This window comes from Periplaneta americana, chromosome 12 (assembly GCF_040183065.1).
Source record: "Periplaneta americana isolate PAMFEO1 chromosome 12, P.americana_PAMFEO1_priV1, whole genome shotgun sequence".
Classification (NCBI taxonomy): Eukaryota; Metazoa; Arthropoda; class Insecta; order Blattodea; family Blattidae; genus Periplaneta; species Periplaneta americana.
The window spans coordinates 52,040,168-52,067,396 of NC_091128.1; the positions used below are offsets into that span (position 1 = coordinate 52,040,168).

General features: G+C 34.9%; 1 long non-coding RNA gene across 1 annotated transcript; it reads left to right on the top strand.

The window, feature by feature from the left end:
- On the top strand, nucleotides 1-27,229 carry LOC138710428 (uncharacterized). Its single transcript, XR_011335235.1, has 4 exons — nucleotides 1-985; nucleotides 1,082-1,319; nucleotides 16,588-16,816; nucleotides 26,218-27,229. It is a non-coding gene; the product is annotated as an uncharacterized lncRNA (long non-coding RNA).

A 27,229-nucleotide genomic window follows, 5' to 3' on the forward strand; every position in this document is an offset into this window, starting at 1 on the left:
TGTTATTTTTTCTTACTATTCCGAAGAAAATTTATGATCTTAACATTTGCACAGTATATTAAATATAATTTTTGAAAATTGTTTTTAGGTTTAGAACGTGCAAAACTATTATATTAAGTGGCCTTAAGAAACACCAGAATATTCAAGAGAATAAAATTTGTAGATAACACAGAATATTACTGGCTAGTCTTGCAATTTCTTGGGAACTCGCCCGTGATTTAAAACAGTTCAGAGACGGGGAGACAGTAAAGAAGTATATGATTAAAGCTGCAAAATTAATCTGTCCTAGTGAAACACAAAATTTCCAGAGTACTGTATTAAGTTATCCAGGCGCACTGTCGGTAGGCGAATTGAAACAATTGGTGACTACATTAAGAACACAATCAAAACTAAAATTAAAGATTTTGTGGCTTATTCCTTAGCTTTAGATGAAACAACTGACCTTGTTGATACTTCCCAACTTGTTTTATTCATTCGAGGTGTAGACAACACTTTGTCGCCTCAAGAGTACTTGTTAGACTTAGTGCCCCTTAAATCCCGAACCACTGGCGAAGTCATCTTTGAAGCAGTGTGCAGTGTGTTAGAAACTAATGAAGTGTCATTGATGAAACTGGTTTCTGTTGCTACTGACAGCGCACCAGCTTTGTGTGGAGAAAAATTGGGGTTTGTTGGTCGCTTAAAATCTCATTTAAAGAACATAGGAAAACCTGAAGAACTTCAGGCATATCACTGTATCATACACCAAGAAGCTTTATCTGCGAAAATAATAAATTTACAACATGTCATGGATGTAGTTACAAAAACAATTAATAAAATCAAATCAAAAGCTCTAATGCACAGACAATTCAGGCAACTCCTCCGTGATATTGACGAGAATTATGAAGATCTTGTGTATTATACAGAGGTTAGATGGCTCAGTCGAGGAAAAATGCTGAAGAGATTTTTCGACTTAAGAATTTCAGTGGCCGATTACATGAAACAACAGGTAAGGGGCTTTCGATAAATCTATCAAAATTTGTTGATGTTAATGATACACTTCTTCTATCATATGAATTAATTACATTGTTCTATTTGCTTTTAGGGAAAGAATATACCAGAATTAGATAACGATGAATGGATACGAGACTTGGCATTTTTGTGTGATATATCGGGGCATCTTAATGATCTGAACTGTCAGCTGCAGGGAAGAAACCAGAACGTTGTACACCTTTATGATCACATCAAAAGTTTCGTAATGAAATTAGATTTGTGGATGGAGCAATTGAAACAACAGCAATATTATTATTTTCCTTGTTTACTTTCTTTGCCCGTTAACAGAGGTAATAATGATAATTACATAAGCATGCTTGGAAATTTGAAACACGAAATAATATAAATGTTAGATTTCATGACTTCCATGATAAGCATAATGATTTCTTGCTTTTCGCCAATCCATTTTCTGTTAATATCATGGATGTCAGGCCGTATCTGCAAATGGAAGTAATTTGTTTACAGAATGATACTTTTCTGAAAAGCAAATGTGTCAATGTAACTGGTCTAGAAATTTATAAACAACTGGACATAAATAAGTACCCCAGACTGCATACATTTGCTGCAAATATAGCATGTGTGTTTGGTTTCACATATATCTGTGAACAGTTCTTTTCAAAGTTAAATTATGTGAAATGTAAAACGAGATCGAGATTGACAGATGAACATTTAACTGCTCAACTAAGGATTGCTGTGTCAGATTTTGAACCTGACTTCGAAACAATTGCATTTTCAGAAATGAACATCGTTGAGAACGACGTTGATAATAATAGAAATTGAATTCATAATAGTAATAATAATAATAATAATAATAATACATGAAGAAATACATATTACATGGTATATTTCAGTTTAAATAAGTTTAAGGGGAGCAGATCTCGACAATGTTAAAATCACAGAGTTCAGGTACGCGTAGCTCTGAAACCATTGAACATAGAGATTTGAAATTTTTACATGTTATATTTATAACCTTTATCTATGTATTAGAATAATTTCATTAAGTACATTCAATTCCTATAATTGATAAAAATTTTTTTATTGTGACCTAATTTTTTTTTTTAATTTTAATCACATGTTATTTTTTTGAGACCACAATTTTAAAGCTACAATAATACATTTTGTTTTAAAAATAGAGGACTTTAAGATTGATAAGTGTTGTAAAAATTGTTTTTCTATCTCAAGTAGTTTCTGAGCTGTGCGTACCTGAATTTAACATTGTCGAGATAGGCAGTGCCTGCTCCCCTTAAGTCTTCTTATATTTCGAATTTTTTTATATAAAAAGTCATAATTTATTGCTTTTGTTTATGCAGATGTCTCTATGTGCATCAATAATTTCCTTTTGCACACTTTGTATATGTATATAGAAAAATAATTATAACATTTTCAAGTCTTTTCCTGTGTTTAGTATGCTTTATTAATGGTTACTAACAATCCGCCACTGACCGCCCTAGCAATTAAGATAAGCGGACGCTGGTCGCAGTTTGAATCTTCCTTCCTACTCTGCCTCCTAATAAACAAAGTATTGCGTAATGTTGTGCCTCACGTAACTGAAAATTCTGCCCATGTATCTGTAAATAGTGGCTGTGCATCAGGAAAGAAACTTGAAGATTCTAAAATCATTTATGAAACTCTGCAACAAGAACACAGTGTTAGGCCGGTTACACACTATACCGAGAAATGTGTAATGTGAAATGTGTGCCGAGAAATGCGTTTAATCGAAAACATTGTTTTAAATGGAACGTCACACACTACGAGTTTCTTGCTCACCTCGCGCGAGGCAAACACATTTCTCGCTCTGATCGCTAGCCCAGCGAATTTTTCAAGACACATTCGACCTCTGTCAACGACAGATATCGGGAAAACATTTTTCAGCTATTTTAAATTCAGAAAACATAGCAAAATTGTTCTAATATGTCAGATCGGCCATTGAAATTTTTCGGTGTCATACATATAAGTATGATACATGAGACGATAACTATAATAGTAGTAAATTGAAGACGTCGCCAGAAAAAGGAATGTAACATCAAATTATTAAAATATGTGATGTAGGTAGGAAAAGAAACTTTAAAGCATTTATTTATAACAAATCATTGAACTCAATGGCTGAATAAATTTGTATCCCTGTTTAGTGAAATGATTGTGATAGTAATGAAATGTGCTCCTGAAATAATTTTCCTTTCTACTGAAACATGAATTTACAGTTTTGTTCGTTATATCCTTATTCCGGGGAGGTCTTCAAATAGAAGAAGAAATATGGAAGCAGATAATCGATTTAATCAGACATTAATTAGGTTAGGTTTCTAATTTGCAAAGCCAATCAACATGATATTGGCTATGAATGAAATTATGCCTTCATGATCACATAATACTTTACCCTGCGTTGGTGACGTGGGGTTTGACACACCCCACCTTGCTTTGTTTTTTGTTTGCTACTAGATACTCTGGTTTGTTATGTGGGGATTCGTCTAGCTGCTTGCAATACTTCCTTCAGTATGTTCCGTGTCATATTCAGTAAAAAGCCAAAAAATGAAATGGGGTGTCTCAAACCCCACGTCACTACTGATGTAATTTTTTTCAGGTCACACAATGAAAAGATATGATTTTATATTAGATGTTACTGTATGTATTACTTGCTAGTCAACACGATAATTTATTAATGATTAAGTTTTCTTCATTGTACTCGTGATGAAGGTGTTGCATTATTGGACTGAAGAGAATGCTGTTCCTGGTCATGAAAAAGTGAACAGTATCATTCCGTTTCGCGATAAAGTGAAATACGATTTTGCTACATGCCATTTAATATAGCGAGGGAATAATGGTAATTCTCCAGAAAAATTACACCAAAGAAGGCACAATTTTCTTTCGTTTCACTGACTTCTGCTAGTTGTATAACCTGGTAAAAACATGGTTTTGGTTTGCAGCCACATATAATATTGTACTTTCAGAATAAAAAATCTTTTGATACTTGTGTATTCTAATGCGATTTTGTAGCCCACACTTATTAAAATTATACAGATTTGATTCTTTTGTATTTTAATGCATTGTTGCAGCTCCCCCTCACTTGTTAACAATATAACACTCGTTAGGTCCAAGATACAATACTATGAAAACTAGTCATTTCCCTAGAAACCCATGCTGGAACTATCACGTCTGATATTGATAATTTTTTCAAATATTTTATATAATTGGGTGCAATAAAAGAAGCTCCAACACCTCCTTTATTATGACCACATTGTCAGAGCCAGTGCCACTTTCGCATCAAAGAGTCTGTCAAATAGGCCTACACTTATTGCAGTTTTATGCAATATAAATCTTTTTCTTTTCATGGTAATGGAGTAACAATCAAAATATAACTTCCCAAAGAAAATAAAAGTTATATTTCATTAATTTATATTTTGCACCACGAAATTACGTAAACTACTTACCTTTTTAGTATTATTAAACTGTTGGTTCTTGGTTTGATCCACTGCTGTATTTTTATTAAGAAATTGGATGATTTATAAGGTTCAAACTATAGACTACAACATAATAAACATAGAAAAAACAAAACTATTTGTATATTAACATTTTATTTATATTATGCTAAGAATATGAATATCTCATTTATCTGTACAATGAACTTTGTATCATTGCTATAGAGTCCGAGGATTAGGAAGAGCTGTATCAAATTCTTTAACAAAGTTATATGTGTTAGGGAAAAGAAAATTAATTGCTACCGGTAGGCTAGGTACATTTTCATCACACTGTTTCTTTTGCTTTTTACCATTAACCTTTCATATGTATCTTGAGAAGAGATACAAAAGTCTTTGAAATGGAACGTGACATATCACAAAACTCGTATCCAAACAAGATTTTCTGTTTCACAGTTTCCAACACATCTTTTAAATCACCCACTGATTTCACCACTCGCCATTTATACTGTTGCAATGTCTTATTCTCTTTTTGTACACAAAACTATCCTTTCCTTAACTGCCTTATTCTTCTTCGATAAAACCCAAATTTCATTTTCAGTATCAGTTTCCAATGACATAATGGAGGTCCCAACTTCGTCTACAACTGTCACAGTAGAGCGAGGGAAGATTTCAGCAAACTTTCGTTTTACTCTTCTTCTTTCCTGAAAATAATAATTCATATAACATAACGAGCCTACTTTATACACAGTAGCGAATGGATATACCAATATTATTATGGTTAATTATCAGTGTAATGCTCATCTAACTAACCTTTGGTTCTTCAAGGTGCAAATATATACAACACAGCCCCCTGTCTGATACACATATGATAAGGTCGTGCGATCCACATCCAACTCCCTGAAGTGACTGGAACAAATTGTGTTGCAATGACAACACGAGGTGTTCGAACAGCTTTAACCTCAGGATCCTTTGGAAAGCTGTAATACAATTTACATTTAAGTATTAATAAACTACAGACAACAACTCCGGATATTTGCGTACATAATGCCATTAATCTCTCATACATATCCATGATAGGTTATGTTCTTGGACTCCTTATTTCCTCTGCCATACAGCACATAGATCAGCATATTTAAATTTATCAAAGTATTACTGTACAAATTTAAAACAACACAACTACACTATGAAAACACAGTGATAGGTTAAATTAAGATGGATACCGCGCGACACTGACAACTATTATGTATTCTGTACTTTTTGGTTCGATTACACATTTCTCGGCACAGTGTGTGGACAATGCTGTCTCGCCTCGCTCGCGCATTTCTCGGCACACATTTCACATTACACATCTCTCGGTATAGTGTGTAACTGGTCTTAGTGATACCAATGAGGTTATAGATGTTGGCATATTATCTAGTGTACTACAAAATAATGTACTCTGTAAAGGCTGTGGCAAAGGTGGGATATCTCTTGAGGTAAAAAAGCACATTGGTCTTGCTGCAGAATTAGTTTTGGTCAATGTAGAGTATCACCACCCACTGAGCGTTGAGCGACTTCCGCCGATTTTGGAATAGACACCGATGCACTTAGGTTAGGTTAGTTTAGGCTTTTATTATCACGTCAAGATGAAGGTGAAAGTGATTGAGTGTGATTTTTTGTTTTCTATGTTGGCAGTTCAAGTGCAGTTCCTATAGTGGGCGGGACATAAGTAACATTCACCAACAGTGTAAAACTCTACACAGTAAATGTTACACTAGTGTATGGCCTTAGGGCTATTACAGCTGTAATACAATTTACATTTAAGTATTAATAAACTACAGACAACAACATCTGATGTGAAGAGCTCATGCAAAACGTAATAGAAATGGAAATATTATCTGGCAAAATGAAAGGAGAAGATCATTATATTCCATATATTCTTATGATACCCACTAACATGCATTTAGAACTTAAGCAACTGCAATTTCAGTTCGACTAGCATTTGTAATGGTCGTATTAAAATAAAGCTCAAGTACAATCGCTCAAAGTTGCAGACATTCACTTAGAAACTCCGTGTTTTTCGCAATGTTAACTATGTACTTTGCTTTCGAGTGAGCACATCTAAACATTTATATACACCATATCCTGCTTAGAGGGATCGAGAAATAAATGCTCACCATTTAAAATCAGATGAAGATATCTTTGTGATTTACATCTGACAAGATGCAGAAACTGTCCAAGTTTATGCACCAATGGTTTAAAAACAGTTGCATGTTCATGTGCATGCACACTAACATTTATTGTGGAAACAAGCTTGGCGCCATTCAGTAGAACATTCCGTCGTTGGACCATTCTTCTTCATCAAGGCAACAGTCACAGGGAATGTGTATCTGGACATGTTGCAGAACATTTGTTATTGATCAGCTTCTCCCAGAATCGGCTCTTCAGCAACCTGGGGCTCCATCCCATTACAATGGAGCAATATGTGGCTTCTTGAATGCAAACTTTCCCAATAGGTTGGTCGGAAGAGGAGAACCCTTGCCTGGCCACCTAGGTCAACCAACTTGACGCTCATTGACCTTCATCTGGGGCTTTGTGACAAGTGTTGTGTACCAACGTGATACCATTGGCACTTTGGAAAAACTGAGACAACACATTATAAATGCAGCTGCACTAATCACCCCACAAATGTTACGGAACACTTGGGAGAAGATTGAGTACCTTTTAGATGTCTTCAGGGTAGCTCGAGGCAAACACATCGAGTTGCACTGACCATTCTCCGAAATTCGGAGAGCTTTTATATCAAGTTATACAAAAGGTTATGTTATAAAACCATTATTTATACTTTAAATCAGCACTTATTTCTCAATTCTTCTAAGGGACATGGTGTAAATGCAATAGAGGAGAAGAAAGGAATTGTACGCATAACAAAAATAAATTCAATGGTACCTTCATCATGTTCGTAATGTAGTATCTGAATGTATGCAAGTCCACTGAAAATAACACTGTATTAATTGAATCGGTCAGAGCTAAAAGGAATTAAGTCAAAATATGAAGTTTTGGGTTATGCAACAATTTGAACAACTGATGTCATGTGCATCGAACGGTGGAAGAAGGAACTAAGACTTTTAAATGTTCTTTTGTGTTCTATAACATAAAAATATAATATTTGTGTTATTAGATGAATATTTTTTGCTTCTCCTGAAAGGTTGTCAAAAGTGAGTTAATTCCTTTTAGCTCCGACCGATTCAATTATAAAGTAACATATCTCTCAAAATATTGTTGTTAATGTCCAAAAATGCGCTACTACGAAATTCTATGTGTAATCATGTTGCTATTGTAATATGTTAAGAGTTGTGGAAAGAAAAATCTCTGAATCTCTAAAATATGTGTCTGTCAGAATATTATTATGTTAAATAATGACCCCATGAAATTATACAATATATATAATATAATACATAATTACCAGGGAACGGATTTATATGGACTAAAAATATATGAAATATGTAAATATATATGTAGTTATTTTTACCAAAATATGGAATTAAATATGGATTTTTACCAAAATATGGAATTAAATATGGACTTAAAATTATAAAAAAATGACTATGTACGTTAAATATTGGTACATTTTAATCAAACTAAACAAAAAATATAATGGACGTACCTTATCTTCCAATGTAGTTTCAACAAAACACAATTTTTATTGTCTGTTACCATAACAATAGGTTACAAACATTTCTTTCAAGTGCTGAAAAGTGAATCTTCTTCTATTGTCTCTGAGGATAGATTTATACTGACTAAAAGAGCGTTCGACGTCACAAGAAGTAACTGGTACATAATTCAATTTCACAATGTCTGCTGGGGATAAGTCCAAGTTAATCTTCACTGTTGATTCACCACTCATCACAGCAACAACCTTTTGTAGTTCTTCATATCCAGGGTTTTTTGAAAGTACAGTGTCCACCTTAGCTCTTACTGCATCTGCAACTTTACCTCTACCACGATTCAGTTGTTCCACAGTACTATTTATAATTTCAAAACTTTCAGATAGTGAAAGGTGCCTATTTTGGAGACTTTTGAGCGTTTTTATGATGCATGAAAATGTATGCTGAATGTGAGCTAAGTCATTCTTCACACTTATGTCACAGGTAACTGTTTTCGCAGTATCAATTGAGACTGCATCTTCAGAGTCCAATGCAAGGAGAACATTGTTAATAGAGTCTATATGTTCGGCATAATATTCAACTGCTTCTAGCCATGTACCCCATCCAGTTAAAATTGGCTTTGGTGGCAATGGAATTTCAGGGTACATTTCTTTCAACACGTTAACTCTACTGGGAGCTTTGAGAAATACTTTTTTCACTGATGAAATCAACAAATCTACTTTAGGGAAATTGTCTCTGACCACTTCTGCCACACGATGAAATGCATGCGCCACACAAGTAAAATGAGTCAATTTAGGATATACAACAGATAATGCTTGTCCAGCTTTGACCATATAAGGGGCAGCATCGCTAATAAAGAATAACACATTATCGTACATAATACCCTTTGGCCACAGGATACCCATAGCTTCGTTGAACAGTTTAACTATAGTTTTGTTATTGCACTTTTCTAGAACATCACAATGTAAAAGAATTCGTTCAGAATATTGTTCACTTAACAAACCGATAACTACATTACCAACAAGTCTACCTTCTTTGTCGGGAGTCTCATCAATGGAAACCCAAATTGAACTATCTTTAATTTCATCTCTTATCTTCTGTATTGTCTCATCGTAGATGGATGGAGCATACGTCTTCCTAAGTGTTGACTCATCCGGGATTGTATGTTGAGTATATTTTTCAAGGAATTCCCTGAAGACCTTATTCTTTAGTTTGTAGAGAGGAATATCAGCAGAGATGAGAGAACGGCACAGGTCGATGTTAAACTCAGATCTTACATTCGATGTTGTTGGTTGTGTTAAAAACAATTGTCTCTGCTTGGAATTTAGTTGTTTGTTGGCCTGATGTTTACTAGTTGTAATGTGTTGTTGCACCAGGAACTTTTGTGTAGATGATACTGCACACTGACACAAATTACAAAATAATATTTTATTGTCAGTTGATAAACCATCTTCTTTAAATTCTGAAATGTAACTTGTTAGTTTTGATTTTAAATTGACTGAATGACGTACTTTTGGCATATTTACCGTCTTTATAGTATGATTTACAAAACTGAACCTATGTGTACTCTGACTGGCATTTAACTGTTGAGCTGCACAACTGAAGTCTGTTAAAAATTTTAAATTAAATTAATACAGTTTTGTAACTTACTTTCCCATTGTTGATAGGACTGCTAATTTTCAAATAACTCTGATGTTAAAGGGATTACTGAACATGTGTTTAAATCTCTATTGTTGAAATGTATTTTTAAAAGTTAATGGAATTTTGTTTTGTTTTATTGTTAAACCTAATATAATATGGACTGTTTTATATGAAATATGGAAAATATATGGAAATTAACGAAAATATGTACTAAACTCTAAAATATGGAAAAATATGGAAAATAAAAGTAGGATTTTTCAACCCTACACATTGTGAAACATAAAGATAATGCAAAATATAAATTATATTAGCTTTATAAGTAAATATGTATTTACATATAAATCCTTTCCCTGATAATTACTATGCTCTGGATTCCACCAGTGTGAAGTAACGGTTAGCATGCGTGACCATGAAACGATCGGACCTGGGTTCAAATCATGGTTGGGACAAGTTACTTGGTAGAGGTTTTTTCCGAAGTTTTCTGACGCTATATAACCATAGTAGTTGATAAAGCGTCATAAAATAAACAATTAAAAATATGTTCTGAATTTTTTAGGTATAATTTCTCAAGTCATTAAAAAAGGGAATAAAGTAAGCGAGCATACAGCAGTCAAGGGGGTAAAAATTTTTCCAATATAAATTAAATTATATAGCCCTACATATATATGATCCTTTGGTATGACTGATAAAGAGAGAAATTTTGGCTCATGATGACACCACAACGGGTTCACACTGGAAACGAGGGAATTTCTTATTTATCATCAGCTGTCTCTGAAATTCAAGTGAAAGCACACATAGACATGAAATTACGTGAAATTTATGTACCACAGCTTCAAATCAATGTACAGATCTTATAATGGAGACGGCAGAAAGGTTGTAATGCTTTTTAATATGCTGACGCCCACGAATAAGATAAGCCACTTGAAATTTAATGAACACTAACAGGCAGAGATAAAATGTAAGATCTGTAGAACATTGAGTCATCGCTTTAGTGGGGGTATAGGTACCGAGGGGTATGTTTTTGTTTTTTCCTGAACTTCAAGACAGTACTAACTCATTTAAAGTTTGTGTGACTAGCCTTTATATATTATATATTTTCATTTGGCTTTACTTAGTTTATAGTTTTATTTTCTCTGTTATTTTATTTGTATTTCTGGTGGTGTGGAAGAGAAGGCCTGTTGGTGTTAACTATACCAGATTAAACATATATATATATATATATATATATATATATATATATATATATATATATATACAGTGAAACCTATCTAAAGCGGCCATCTGAAGTTACCTTGTAAAATGGCCGTTTTATCAGTGGCCGCTTGATTAAGGTTACGGTTACTGAATTTCATTGACTTTTTAGTACTATGCGAGCACAACAATCATGCATAATAATTTATTCTATATTGTTAATACTAAATATGCTTAGAACTATAGCACTACAGTATTACATTCAATTATTCTACATTTCACATTGTGGAGTTCACTTTATGTATGTTATACAGTATAGTAGTCTTTCAATGTCAACTGTTTTAGATTTTTAAATTTTCTTTTCACTGCACAGTTCTCTAAAGTGTCCAACAATTTATTCCATGATTCCATTGCATTCATTTTAAAGTCTTTATCAATTGTTTCACACAGAGATTTTATGTTTTGAAGAGCAAGAATACCGTCTTTTAAACTTAAGACCGAATCTCTTATGCCATCAGCTTCTTTTTCGGTGTCACTTCCATCTTCCTCAGGTACAGGGACACCTACGGAAGATGGCGAGGAATTAATTTTCATCACTAGGCCTATTCGGTATATATTAGGAAATTAAACAAAATACTGTTTAATGAATGCTGATATGCATGCAAAATGTTGCAAAGAAACATTACCTTGACACTCTGCCTTAAGTCGGTCTTCCCAGTTGCCGTTCAAATCATCGAAGCAATCAATAGGCATCTCGTCAAAATCTGTGTCATAATTAACTCCTGCTGCCCGTGCCAGAGATTGAAGCTCCACGTCAATGTCGTTTTCTTCACCAGGCTGGGATGGCGCTGGTTCAGCAGGACTCGAATATGCGATGATCCCACACTTTGCGAAACACTTTGTTATTGTAGTCTCACTAACTTCATTCCAGGCAGATTTCGTCCATGAAATGGCATCTCCAACATTAACTGTCTTCGTGAGTTCTGTCATACTGTCAGTCTCTTCCATTCTTGCAACTAGCCTTTTCAAAACTCGCTTGCGGTACCTCAGTTTAAATGACTGGATAATGCCTTGATCAAGGGGCTGGAGGTGTGATGTCGTATTTGGGGGAAGAAACACCAATTTTACGTTTGACAATTGCGTTTCAGGATGACACGGTGCATTGTCCAGGAGCAGGATCACATTGCGATTTTGTCGTTTAATCTTGGAATTGAAATCGCATAGCCAATTCTCAAACAATGATGATGTCATCCAAGCTTTATTGTTGGCAGTCCACTTCACCCCCAATAAGCCCATGTCAACATTTTTCAAACATCTGGGCTTTAATGATTTCCCTATCATTAAAGGTGGTTCTTTTTCTCCTGCAGCATTACAACAAAAGAGTAGGGTTATTCTGTCTTTTGCCAACTTTCCCCCTTTACACTCTCCTTTCTTAAAACTTAAAGTTTTGTTAGGGAGGGCCCTGAAAAAAAGACCTGTTTCGTCGACATTGTAAATGTCTCTGAGTTCATAGTCCGCAAGAATTGAAGGCAGTCTGTTTTTCCATTGTTCAATATCATTGGTTGCAATGTCACCTCCTTCACCAGACACAGATCGAAATGCAATGTTATGTCGTTTTCTGAAGCACTCTAACCACCCATTACTAGCAACAAAATTGCTTACACTGAGTTCTTTGGCAATTTCAAGAGCTTTCTCTTGAATCATAGGCCCACTTACTGGCAATTTCTTCGCCCTCGCACACTTGAACCATTCGTAAACGAAATCATTCACATCACTAAACACAGATTCTCTCTTCCTTTTTTGGCCACCATGCTTATTTTCCTCCCACTCTTTTAATATTTCATTTTTATTCCTAATTATACGTTTATTTGTGTCCTTCCACATTTGAATATTTCAGCAATTTTTCTCGCAGATGTTCCCTTCTCACTTTCTTCAATCACTTTTCGTCTCACCTCTAAACTTAACACCACTCTAGATTTATTGTTAGACATGATTTCTCTCTCAAACTAACGTCACAGTTCCTCTAAATCAACTGAGTGAAGAAAAGAAAAATTCCTGAAAGCTGGTCCAAATAGAGAAAGATAGAAAGAGGAGAGAAAAAAATATAAAAAATTCGAATGGTTAACTACTGACCTAAAACATACTGTGACTTTTCGATAGAAAAAGTCCGTGTTTCAATCCTTTAAAAACGAGTAAGAATTTATAGTTGTGCAGGGTCGGAGTGGAAAGTGACAAAAGAGTCATAAAACAGTAACCAACTAACCCCAAGACATGGAGGGTGTACTGTTGTACACTTAGGTATTGTCCTCTTTATATTGCTTCCTGTCCTCTAACCATTGAAAAAATAGGTCAGACAGTATCCGTGAAAATATTTTCTGTTGGACAGTGACTGTTATAGTCAGGTTCCAATCCAAATAGACCCCGGCCGCTGGCCGGTGCATGAGGTGGCCGCTAAATAAAGAGAGAATTTGTATTGTTCTTATAGAAAATCCAATTGGTTCCAGAGAAAATTGGCCGTTTGGCCAGGTGGCCGTTTAAATGAAGTGACCGCAAAGGCAGGTTTCACTGTATATACACACACACAAATTAAAAACCAGTTGAACGTAAGGCACATGATGAAATGTTTTCTTTTCGGTGCCTGATCTACAACTGTTTTAAATTGAGTTGACCCTGGCAGGTATTTGGCTAAGAAGCTTATTAATTGATGTAAGTGACGCTATGTAAAGATTCATCTTTATGGACGAGAAAGCTTAGTAAAGGCAATTTGTTTTGTTTGTATATAGTTGAGTTCCGAGATTTCTGAAAAATCTAACAAGTTTGATTAAAATTAGAAGCAAAAAGGGAAAGCCCGGGCTTTCAGCTAGTACAACACAAAAAATTACATTATTTTGTTTTGTTATAAAATAAAATTAATTCTGTACTAAAGGACAACGTTTTATAGCTAAAAGAAAAAAATAATGGTTTTTCATCAACATCCTCTAGGATTCCGGAATGGACACTATTTTCGTTGAAATTAATGAATTTTTCAAATACAGTAGAACCTTTATTATTCGTGGTAATGAAGGGGATGAACTGAACAATTAATCGAAAAAATCGGATAATTCGTGAATTAAACTATAATTTCGTAATTTTCTCCGTGGTGGTGTTTGACATGCTAGGTAATGAATGAGAACTTCAGTGATTTAAGTTCTGTTGTCAACAACGGGTTTTAAGGACCAAGGGTGATGGAAGACAGGAAAATTTGAAGTCTCGTGTTGTAGATTTGCGTACTCGTACTTTGCACAATTGTATTCTTGTATTTTTTTTAAATAAATATCGCAGAGTTGTAACGCCAATCTCGTATGAAATGAGCCACAGTTTCTTCCTCAAAACTCTCAATTATTTGTTTTTTGTTTTTTTTCGATAATTAGCACAACACCTTTTCTTTTGACACCCGTGGAAGACATTTTGCATAGAAGTACACATTACGCCCACTCGAATAGTAAGGAGAAGGTCTGAATGGTATATGAGTTGAAAGTTCTTGGGGTAATTTCTTTGAAAGCATGTACAGTAGTGTCTATTTTACAAGTTGGGGAAAAACACCCCTTCCCACAAGTAAATGTCCCAGTTGCCAGTAACGAAAACACTCCTACTACATACTGTGTAAGGGTAAAGGCTTGTAATTAATTACCTCCTGAGAGCTTCATTTGTTCTCTGCAATAAAAAAATTGAACTAGAAAAAGACATCGGATAATCTGCCAATCGGTTAATAGGGTGATGGATAATCGGGGTTCTACTGTACAAGCTTCGAAAATTGAAATGCAATGCTAATTATCAACATTAGTTTTAAAAGTAATTACTAATAGAGATGGGTCGGAGTCGTTCATTGATGCGAGCTAGCTCTTTGACTCCCGCTCCTTTTGAGGAGTTGTTCAAAAGAGCGGAGCAGTACAGTGCCCTCCCTCTTTCTCAACCAGCTCGCTCACTCACCCCACGCTTCACCACCGCACCGCTCCGACTCTTCTACGATAACTGCAGAGCGGGTTGTTAACTGTATGACATAGTACACATGCTTCTCAATAGATGCCATTGCAATAGACATTCGAATCGGTTTGCATCGGTCTGTGAATGCGGAGAAAAGCTTCTTGTACACGTAGAGTAAGGCAAGTTTCCATGTTATCCCAGAGGGAGAGAGCCCATTCACATTACTTACGCTGTTTTAGGAACCAGTAACAATCATGAAGTATCGATATGTAGTATAAACAGATCAATTAAAAACAGTTCTGAAAGTGTTGGTAAACAGGGACGTCGCTAGGGGGGGGGGTGCGAAAGGGTGCGCAAGCACCCCATAAAAAATCGGAGCACCCCTTTCCACACCCCAAAGGGCAACTTATTAACAAAATACTAGGCATAAATTATTTTCAAGAACAAAAACAAACAATTTCTTGGATGTGAAAAAACTGCGTCCCATAGTGTATCGTAATGGATGTGAATAATAATAATAATAATTAATAATAATAATAATAATAATAATAATAATAAACAGATGTACAGTATGCGCGCAAGTGCATGAAAGAACATTTTGAATTTTTATGTACCACATTTTTACAGCTCACACCCCATTTTTAAATCTCGCACCCCATCCGCACCTCCGTTGCTCTGATTCTGGCGACGTCACTGTTGGTAAAGTAGTATATGAAAGTGTACAATGGTACATAAAAACGGCTAATGTGCAAACATGATCTATTTAGCAATAAGGAGAACAGAAACATGACAATAGGCGACGTTTAAACGTGTCTGTATTGAAGTGTAATTTAAACATCGCACGTCTCACTCTTTGTCATTGCGCATGACCACACTGACAGACGTGCTGCGTATCGTTACAGCTGTAATGGAGCTGTGGAGCGCTGTGCTGTTGTGGAGGGAGCGGATCGTTGGGAGTGAGCCAGAAGCAAGAGAGCGAGGTGAAGTTGCCTTGCTCTCCCAAGAGTAGGGATCGAAATGCAATGAACAACTTGCTCTTTTGTAAGGAGGGAGCGGAGAGCCGCTCCAGAGCGGGAGTCGTTCATTCGAAACGACTCGCTCATGAGCGGCCCATCACTAATTACTAGGGAAATAGACATTTATTCCAATTATCTACTGTCGACTTAACTTCGTTGTATTGTATTATTAATTGAAAAAGTTTTGACTCCTACACAAGTTTCTGCTCTACGAGTATATTTCAATCACCACATGACTGACATAATTATGATACAAAAATGGTGAAATTTCAACTATCTACTTTCACTTGTTCCAGATAAAATGGGGACACATGCAAAGAAATGTAATTTTTTAAAAACCAAATATACAAATGAACTATGTTTTCTTAACTTCACAATCGCAACATTAAGGTTCATCTCGTATTATGAAAACGCAGCCAACATAGTATAGAATGAATTTACAGATATAAAATTAATAAAAGACGAAGATCTCTAAGCCAAAGGGTTTTGAAATTAATATTCTCGGAAAAAGTAACGATTTGTGATTTCTATAGTGACAAAAATAAAGTAACAGGAATGCAATATATAACTGCATCATAAAATGTGCATTATATCAATTGTGTTTTAAATATAAAGTATGAAAACGACAGGGGAATTTTAAAGTCAGATCGAAAGTTCTCAATGTACTATGAATTTTCTTATTTACAGCTTCCTCTCTCTGACGCTAGTTCCATTTTTTAATTCTCAATGGAATTCGCGATCATCGCCCAACGCGTAACAATGCCTTCTTCAACTATGCAAATGACATTTTGGACCGCCATTATGAGTTTTGATTTCATTTAAAGCAAGCAAAGATAGCGCTTTATGGAGAGTACGTGAATTGAGGAGCTCGGTTCGATTCCCATGGGACAACTAGGATAAACCTCTTCCCACTGAGGTAAGCTTTCTAAGTTATATTATGATTCTTGCTTGAAAATTGCAACAATAAGTAGGGAATAAAAACATTTACGTTTTGTAGCGTCAATGAAGATTCTACGAATAAATGTGTATATTGGAAGCTGATAATTAAGCCTCGATTAGAAGACATTTAAAAATACTAGTACCTAACGCGTGATGCAATATAAAAATTACTGAGGGCAATGAGAATTCATGATTTTAATACATTATATTATTTATGGCCATCCTTTCTTATCAATAAATAGAAACAAAATGAATCGTGGAATGCAGCGCTTCTGAAAGTGTGGAATTCTGTGAATCGTAAATTGTATTTAAATAGTATTTTAAATTTGGAGAATAGTTCAACGGCTAAATGTATACAGTCACGAAAAACGAATCACTAAAAACCTGAAATGTCACCAATAATAATTATAATATAATCGTAATGGATTCTCTGCGAATTTATCCACGAAAATAAATTATCGAAATAGGTTAAATGCAGAAGAAGAAATTAGGCTACAGTTTTTTGCCCTAAAACCAAATAATTATACAAAAAAAATTGTAGGCTTTAAAAAGGAACATATTCATCCCACTGAGCAGAATAATTAAGTACGGTACTGGATTTTATATATTGTGTTAATTATTAAATAGGTACTGTACCTTGACCTATTTCATTACTATTAATACTATTAAAAATCTAAAAATAAATATAATATTAATCAGTTTCATATCTGGATTCTCTGCGTATTTATCCACGAAAACAAATTACCGAAATAGGCTAAATGCAAAAACATGAATGAAACTACAGCATTCCGCCCTAAAACCAGATAATTAGGGAAGTTTCCTAGTACCCGGTACTCGTTACATAAGCCGTTAAGTCAGCCATTGTTGTATATTCATAAGAGATGTGTATTTTCCCTGGACCAAAAATATATTACAAACTGACTAAAATCACATCTAGTAACAAACTATTGAAATTCTTTTCAGAAAGGAACCACTGTGCAAACACAAAAAAAACTTACATGACGAGTACTGGGTACTAGGAAACTACCATGTGCACTTAAAAATAAATTGAAAATGCAAGTTTTTGACGGTATGTGCATTATTAACATAGTTTCAATTCTACATTTACACCCACTTCAATAAATAATAATAATAATAATAATAATAATAATAATGATAATAATAATAATAATAATAATTCTAGTACTAATGAAAGTCCACCGCTGTGGTCTCGTGGTAGCAGGCCGGGGTTCAATTCCCCGCTTGGGACGAGTTGCCTGGGTGAGGTTTTTTCCTCACTCCTATGGATGAATATCAGGCATATGGAATCCCACTCATTCTCGTCACTTCCTTTCCCCCCCCCCCCCTCATTATCCTTTCCTTATCATTCTGCTTGTATTCTTGGTTTTTAGATTGCCCCTGCGGCGGCCCTCCGAAGCTCCTGATGCTCTCGGTTGGCCTCCACGGATATGGTAGTTGGTGACCCAGCAGCAGAACCCACTTCCCTTCCGACGAGAGGGGTGGCTTATACCTCAGACCGTTTGCAGGGGGGAATGTGGGGGCTGTTGAGATGGAATGGTACACGGACTTAAAGGGATGGTGGGACTGTCGTTAGGGTGTTGGGGGTTAGGTCGGTTCGGCATGGGTGCGGTCATTGGGCTACAACTCATCCCAGAGGTGCACAATAGACCTCAGGTCGCGGTGCATAGGGATGTTCCCCTCCCGGCCTCATAGAGAGAAAATGAAACTTCGAAATCCTCCCATACCACACATGGGACTGTGCTCTCATTTGCGTTGTGTTAATTCATAATGAAATGAAAGTGAGAAATGTATTAATATTTCAAAGGATAACACATTTTAGAAAGGAACTAAGTCAAAATTTGCTACATTTTAGGAGAGCAAAAAAAAAACTTATTGTCATGAATATGTTAAATACGAGTGTACGAGTCCCGTACTATAAATATCAACTTGATGTTAGAGATACAGGGGAAGGTCTGACTGACTAAGTTCATTTCTTTGCAAATCAGTACTTCATGAAAGTATTAATCATTTGATCACAAAAAAAATGCAAATTTTGACTTTGTTTCTTTTTGAAACGTGCGATTCAAATATACATGTGGTATATATTAATTATAGGTTACGGTACACATATTTTATCATTATCTTAGTTAATTATGTAGGCTATATGAGTTTGCTGCAGTAATGTGTATTTAAAATCAATTTGTTCTTCATAAAATACTACTTTAACTAAATTTCAATATAATAACAAAACAACAACAGTAATAATCATTATTATAACAATATCAATAATATTTAATTACAAATTGCTTTTAGAAAATCCAGAGGTTCATTGCCTCCCTCACAACAGCCCGCATCGCACAGTGTGCAATTGGGATATCCCATGAAAAACAGGACATTATTATGAATTTGTCATAATTTATTTTTTTTCAGGTAAAAGTTTTGTGAAATGGTACATAAAACCCTGAATTAAGTAGAAACACATTGCCCTTTCAATTGCTTCAAAATTTAACTGTGGTACATCTGCATTTAAGATGACCTTTATCAGCCATTTCCCACTAGACTGAAACTGCATTGTTTTTGAGACTCTCAGTTGCTTAACAAACATTATTGTGCAACTTTTTCCGGTTCTGTGTGAAAAGTGAATATATATTTTAACACAAGTTTATTATTATAACGTTATAAATGTGTTAAGTAATTATTAATTAAGCCAGTGAAAAGAATTAACATCTATGTCCCACACGTGACTCAAAATAGGTTATATTTTGTTTTGCAAAAGAAATATATTCATTAAAAAAACTTTGAGTAACTTTTTTCCCTCTTTTTTAATCAACAATTGCATGACCACATTTTGAAATTGTTTTATTAATTATAACCAATTAAATAATGATTTTCATTGTTGTCCCACACATAACCATCCTATATGGGACATGTATGCAATTTTATTTTTATCACCTTTGTAATCAAAACAAAACTTGCTCTCCAAGTCTGTTAGAAATTCAAAGTGCTCTTTGATCACACACAAGTGTACTTTTATTTACTGCAGCTGTTTTCTATAAAGGACAATGTAAAATGTACCTTATCTATTCTGACTGCCAATCTAAGACAAAGACATTGTATTTGTGTTCACTTTCTATATGATGAAATCATTCGATCAGGTAGTGATGAGCCGAAGTTAGAAATAATATGGAGCGATGGGTCATCGTCAGAATTTTAAAATAAGTTCATGATAAAGATGCTGGAAATATAGGGTATTTAAAAAGTCAGTTCAAGCATTAAACAGCTATAAATATTATAATATTTGAGATAAGGAAAAAACAAAAACATCATAGTGTTGGGCAAACAATGGGGTTTACAAAACATTGGGAAGATGCCCGCCATTCTCTTGTTCAACGTACAATATTCTGTCAGCGACACCATGCACAGCATTTTGCAGATAATATCTTGGAATATTGGCAATTTCTTGAGAGATGGCATCTTTCAGTTGCAGTAGAGTCGTTGGATGTGTCAGAAAAACTCGTTCTTTAAGGTAACCCCACAACCAAAAAGTCAGATTGAAATCTGGAGATCGCAGAGGGCACATTGTTGGAAAGTGCCTACTGATGACACGATCGTCAAACATCTGCGTAATTAATTGTTTTGCAGGGATAAAGATGTGGGGTGGAGCGTCCATATTGTGATTCCTCAGTCTAGGGATGACGAAGTTCTGTAACATGCTTAGTAGCACTCCCCATTTACTTTAACAGTCTGTCTTATTCCATTATTGTCCACACCTGTGGAGTAACGGTTATCGCGTCTGGCCAGGAAACCAGGTGGCCCGGATTCGATTCCCAGTCGGGGCAAGTTACCTGGTTGAGGTTTTTTCCCGGGGTTTTCCCTCAACTCAATATGAGCAAATGCTGGGTAACTTTCGGTGCTGGACCCCGGACTCATTTCACCGGCATTTTATCACTTTCATCTCATCAGGCACTAAATAACCTAAGATGTTGATAAAACGTCGAAAAATAACCTACTAAAAATTAATGGTGGAGTTAACACGCGTAATTGAGGTTCTTTTTCCGACCAAAGTCATCAGGAGGCACTTTCCAACAATGTGGCCTCCGCGATCTCCAGATTTCAATCCGGCCGACTTTTGGTTGTGGGGTTACCTTAAAGAACGAGTTTTCCTGACATCCAACAACCCTACTGCAACTGAAAGATGCCACCTCACAAGAAATTGCCAATATTTCAAAGCATTACCTGGAAAATGCTGTGCATGGTGTCGCAGACAGAATGCTATACATTGAACAAGAGAACGGTGGACATCTTACCAATGTTTTGTAAACCCTGTTGTGTGCCCAACACTGTGATGTTTTTGTTTTTTTCCCTATCTCAAATATTATAATATTTATAGCGGTTTAGTGTTTGAACTGACTTTTGAGATACCCTATACTTTCTGAGAAGTACTAGATAGATTTTGCTTGGAAGTATTTTCACATTAGGAATAATAATCAAATAGTTAAAAAAATTAATTTCATAAAAAACGAAAACCAGTAAGTAGGCCTACTTATAATTACCCAGATATTTTGCTGAACTAGCCTCACAGGTTGTTAGCAGTACCCATACCTGTTACGTGGCAGAGAATCACATTATACTGACTCTGAAGTAATTGCAGGTACATGCTTGTGACAAAATTGAAGTCTCGGCTTTGGTACAGGCTGGAATTTCAAATCACTTCAAGTGGCCTGAACGACCTGACATATCTCCTACAGCCAACAAGAGAGTGTCAAGAAACTGTTACCTCTAGATGTTGTGAATAATCATGGAGTTTTTTTATTTTTCAGAGCATTTTTAAAGTAGAATAAACTGTTGTATTGTGTTCTTTATGAAGAACATTCCTTTTTAAAATTTGTTGATATTTCCTTAGTTTTGTGATATTTATAATTTTTTTTTGTTATTCCATAAAAAATTTACGTATAATAGCCTAAGAGTATTTATAGTCATCTGTTTTAATTCCTCCCATAAGGGTAAAAGTTCCACACGTGACCCCCTGTGTCCCACATGTGACCAACAAGAAAAAAAAATTCTACAGGTTCACCAGTTAATGTTTTGTCAATGTGATTGGGTGAGATTATAGAATTTTCTGCAAGTAATTCAGAAAAAAATACAGCATGGCAGCATTAGCAGATGGGCTGAATTTTCTATCATAACTCAGTAATTTGTTATGTTAGGGAAATGCATGTGTCCTGCACGTGACCATCTTGTGTCTTGTATTGTCTAAGTACACAAAAAAGATTTAACTTTTCATAGCTAAAAAAATCAGTCATTGTTGACACTTTCTTTTTGGCATACAAGACTTTTAATTTAAAAATTTACTTAACTAATTATATGAAGATATGTGATTAAGAAATTAGTACAAATGTCCCACATGTGACCATGGAATGTCCCAAATACTTAATCTAGATGGACACAATTAATAACTTCTCTCCTATTCAACAGATTTTCATGATATTTTTTGCCGAACATTAAGGTAGCATATTTGTTTTAGTATAAACTCTGATTACGATTGTGCAAAGGGAACTACGGTACCTCTTTATAGGTGGTGAATTTGGGCAAAATTAATAACTTCCTTCGTATCTAACATATTTTCATGAAACTTTATCCAGAACTTAAAGGTAGCTATTTGATCTGAGTACAAACTCTGATTACGTTTGTGTAAGGGAAACTACCCTTTATAGGGATTGAATTTAAACAAAATTTATAACTTCTTTCCTACCTAATGTATTTTCATGAAACTTTATGCAAAACTTGAAGGTAGCATATCGTTGGTGAAGAAACAACACCGCGTAACTGACTTTTTGACGATTTTTTGTTTTCTGGTGCGTTGGCATCCCTGACACTGCGAGCACCATTTGATAGCGCGGGAAAGTGTAATTTCACCATGTAAATGTGAGAAAAAGGAGTTGAAACAATACCGCATATTTGAATTCCTGAAAATATTACTGAAATTCCGCATAACTACACTACATGCAATATCGCTTAACTGCATTCAGGGTACATTTGTTGGAAATACCGCGTAACTGAATAAGAAACATTTCAACACGGAAGAATAAAATAATGTTGTAGGCTATTTTATGGACAAAGTGTGCGAGCTGTGTACCTCCAAATAGATATTATCTTACAGTAATGCGTACGGCGGAAAATACTTTAATATAACTAAACTGAATTAAAGGAGTTTTACATTTTTTTCAGTAACAAATTGAAATGTAATACATGCTCATTTAATATGGGTGAGTTGATATGGGTCATGGAAGGAAAAGACTTAATATTAATATTTAATATTTCTCAACAATGCTACGGAAACACACACGTCAATCTGTGTGCCGCAAAGCATCATTTTTCCCGCCAATTCGAGCTGTATGCACTTATCTGGCACATCAATACTTCTGTACCTATTAGTTACTGAGTTTCGTTGTAATAAGTGTACACAATATTCTGTGAAAACTGCAAAAAAAGGGACAGCCTACGTTGGGTATAAAAGGCTGAAAACTGGAAAAGTAACGCATGACACACACAGGGACGCAAGGAAACTAGGGGCATCATGTAATTCCAAAATGTGTCAAAAATCAAAATTCAAACAATGCAATGTAATTGGTAATGCTGAAAGACAAGAAATTGTTTATATATCTTGGAATAGAATGACCTGGGATCAGAGAAAACAATACGTAAACGGTCTTGTGGATGTAATCCCGACAAAACATCCTGGGAAGAGTACTAGTGAGTCAAGAAGAAAAGATACTTTGTTGTATCATTTCCATGTGGGCAATGAAAAGTTTCAAGTGTGCAAGAAACTGTTCTTGAATACTCTTGCAATAAAATATTGGTGTATCAGGTATTGGTTAGAAAATTCAAAGCATGGAATGTCCTCTTGTTCTACTGTTTTCCACACTCATGCCAAAAAGGACAAAAAGGAAGAAGGTACACAATTTCTCTGGACATTTTTTGACAGTCTCCCTAAACTACCTTCCCATTATTGTCGACAGTCAACAAGCAAACTTTATTTGGAGCCTACAGTTCATTCCAAAATTCAGTACATGGTTTGTATAAACAGAGATGTGCACATGAAAATACTGACCCTCTGAGCAGAGATATTTCAACCTGCTTTTCCAGGAAAGTAACATCAGCATTTATAGCCCGAGAAAAGATCAATGTGACATCTGTTGTAGTTACAAAACCGGGAAAAAAAAGTGAAGCTGTATGGCTGCAACATGATGGAAAGAAGAAGGAACCTCAAAAAGAAAAGGATAAAGAGGATGCTGAAATGGAACTGGGCAATGTATTCAACATGGATCTCCTGGCAGTCAAAATAGTTCCATACATACAGGCAAGTTCTGTGTATTATAAGACTAAGTTATGTGTGCATAACTTTACAATTTACAACTTGAAAAATCATGATGTCGTGTGTTACTGGTTCAGCAAAACCCAGGCAGAATTGGTGGCGTTGGTTTTCGCCAGTTGTGTCATAAATGCATTGACTGACTGCATAAAAGAAAATCCTCTGCCAGTAATTTTGTACTCTGATGGATGTACATACCAAAATAGAAATGCAGTCATGTTTAATGCCCTCCTTGGTCTAGCAATTTCTGTGTTGATTACCCAAAAATATCTAGAGAAGGGTCGCACTCAGATGTAGTGTGACTCAGTTCACAGTGCAATTGAATGCAAGTTAAAATGTTTCAATAACAAGAGAAGCAAGAAAGAAACCCACACCTTACTTTGTTAAGCATTTAGATTATTCTTTATCCAGAAATTATGGTGACAAAATATTTTGGATTTATTACTCAATTCGCCCAGGAAGAGGAACTAATGAACCCACTGTAACTGATCCGAGGGCAATACAATATCGTCCTGATGGTACAATTTTTTTCTTAAAAGCAACACTATAATTCATTGACACGTCTCACAAAATAATAAACATAATTATAATTACATCATATTGATCTTTTTCAAGGTGATTGTTTTACAGGAAACCTTTCCAAGTATTGTTTAACAAGTACAGTATTTTTCTGTAAAAAACTTAAGTAATATCAAAAATAAAATTAAGAGTACCAAAACATTGCTTACTTCTTTTAATTATAACACTTCTTCACTTTAAAAATGTTCTATCATTGAAATTAAGTGAAAACTAATTTAATGCAATACCACGTAACTGACATAAATCTTCACAGCTAGCCTTCTAATACCACGTAACTAACATAAATAACTTAAAATTGGAATATAATTTCATTTTCGGATACCATACACATTTCTAGCATTATTTACTAATACCATGCCGAATTTCACATTGCGGAAGTGATTAGTTTTTTTTTAAATTACGTTTCTTGTTTGCCCTGTAAAATTTGCATTTTGTTACTTACGTGGTATTGTTTCTTCACCGACGATATTCGATTTGTATACAAACTCTGATTACGTTTAAATAACAAAAACTACATTTTTATAGAGGTGCATTTAGACAAAATAGTAGGCCTAACTACCAATAGAATAGAATTTATTAAACATTTATTTTGTATATAATATATTTCTTACTGTTAAACATTTACTTTCAATAAAAAATGTTGAATTCATAATATATGTTGTGAACTGTTGAAGTGCATTAAATACACATGATAATGTTTGCAGAATCACACAGAATCGCTAGATGAGTTCATTTATTCTTCTTGTGTCAGGGCTTCAGGTGGTTTTTAAAAAACTTCTTGCCACTTTATCGTCAATAGTGGTCCCTCATCCAGGTGTCATTCCATCAATTTATTTCCTTATGAAATTTAACAGTAGAATAATTAAGTTACACATAGATCAGAATTTTCCAACAGTTGTAAGGTTAACCAAACACTCCCTGTTACACTTTTAAAATATTAACAGAACTTACTCTTGAGTAAATACACTTGCCTAACCTATTACATCACATATTTTATATTTTGAACATCATCTCGTAAAATAACGATAATACAATAATTTTGTTATCTATATACACATACTTTTATATACACGTTCACACATAGATTTAACATTCTTGCTATAACATTTTGAACAACAAAAATAGCCAGGTATATTCAACATTCCCTGCATACTAAACAGAAACCTGTTTTAAATAGACATAACCAAAAGAAGTGAATGAGTAATCCTTTCCTTTTCTTCTCGTACAAATACCTGAATTAGTCCATAACACCATATAGACTACACTCACACACATAGGCTTTTCACTCTTGCTAGAGCACATTCTAGAAACATAAGAAAACTTCTCCCGATATGTTTTAAGTTCTCCAACATACATTACCATATGTACTAAACCGAGACAGCCAAAATAAGTGAATGACTAATCCTTTCCATTTCTTGTCATACAAGTAGGCTGCCCGGTTCACACGAGAGGAATGTCTGTGGAAAGGCAGCTGTGCAGCAGCCGCACCATTCTGAGGTCACACGAGCAGATGAAGGACGGACGGAAGGATTTGAGGTGGACAGTCGCCATAGATGCTAATTACCGTGCAGTACTAGTGTACTTCGAAAAGTAAAGATGAAGACATTGAGTGCATCCAATAGTCAACAGTCCTTTATTATAAGGAACTTTTTATGTGTTGTTTAACAAGTTTGCGCAAGAAGGAATCAATTTATTTTAATTAACTTCAAAATGACATTTCTGAGCTTCGATGAATTGTATCATACTCTGAAAAATGCCTTCAGAAGATTGGCTATACCTCCAATACAGTGCTGTCTATGACATTTATGGTAAATTAATGCCAATAGTTGTATGCATTTAATTGTTGAAATGAAGCTGTAATAAGTGCATTTAATTTCGTATTCACTTTGGAGAAAATATATTACGGTACGTACATTACCAGTACTTTAATAGAAGGTAAAGAGAGAGGAATTAGAAGGAAGTATCAATACTAAAATATAGAGTTTACTGAAATGAAATATATTAATCGATGGCCCAGAACCAGATTGTTCCAAGTCCATTTTACTTTTTTTTTTTTTTTCAGGAGAGCTATTTTAAGCTTCTGACATTCAGAGCTTCATGAAACAATTTGGAATAGCTTCATAACAACCTTATGGAAAGGAATATTTACAATTTTGTTCGATTTATATATGCAGAGAAGAACTGGAACACAATGAAACACAGACTTAGAACAGTCTGGTTCTCAGCCGTCGCAATGTTACTGTTTGTTTTATTTTCAGAAATTGAAATGTTGTTGTTGTTTTCTAATGCCAGGCGTTTGACAATAAAGTCATTTGACCTCTTGCACTCCAACATTTTTCAAAGATATTATCATGGCCAGCCACTGAAGCACAGATTTGGAGGTGTTCCGAATCCATTTCTTGGTTTGAGTTGCACAATGTGCAGTTAGGGGACTGATAT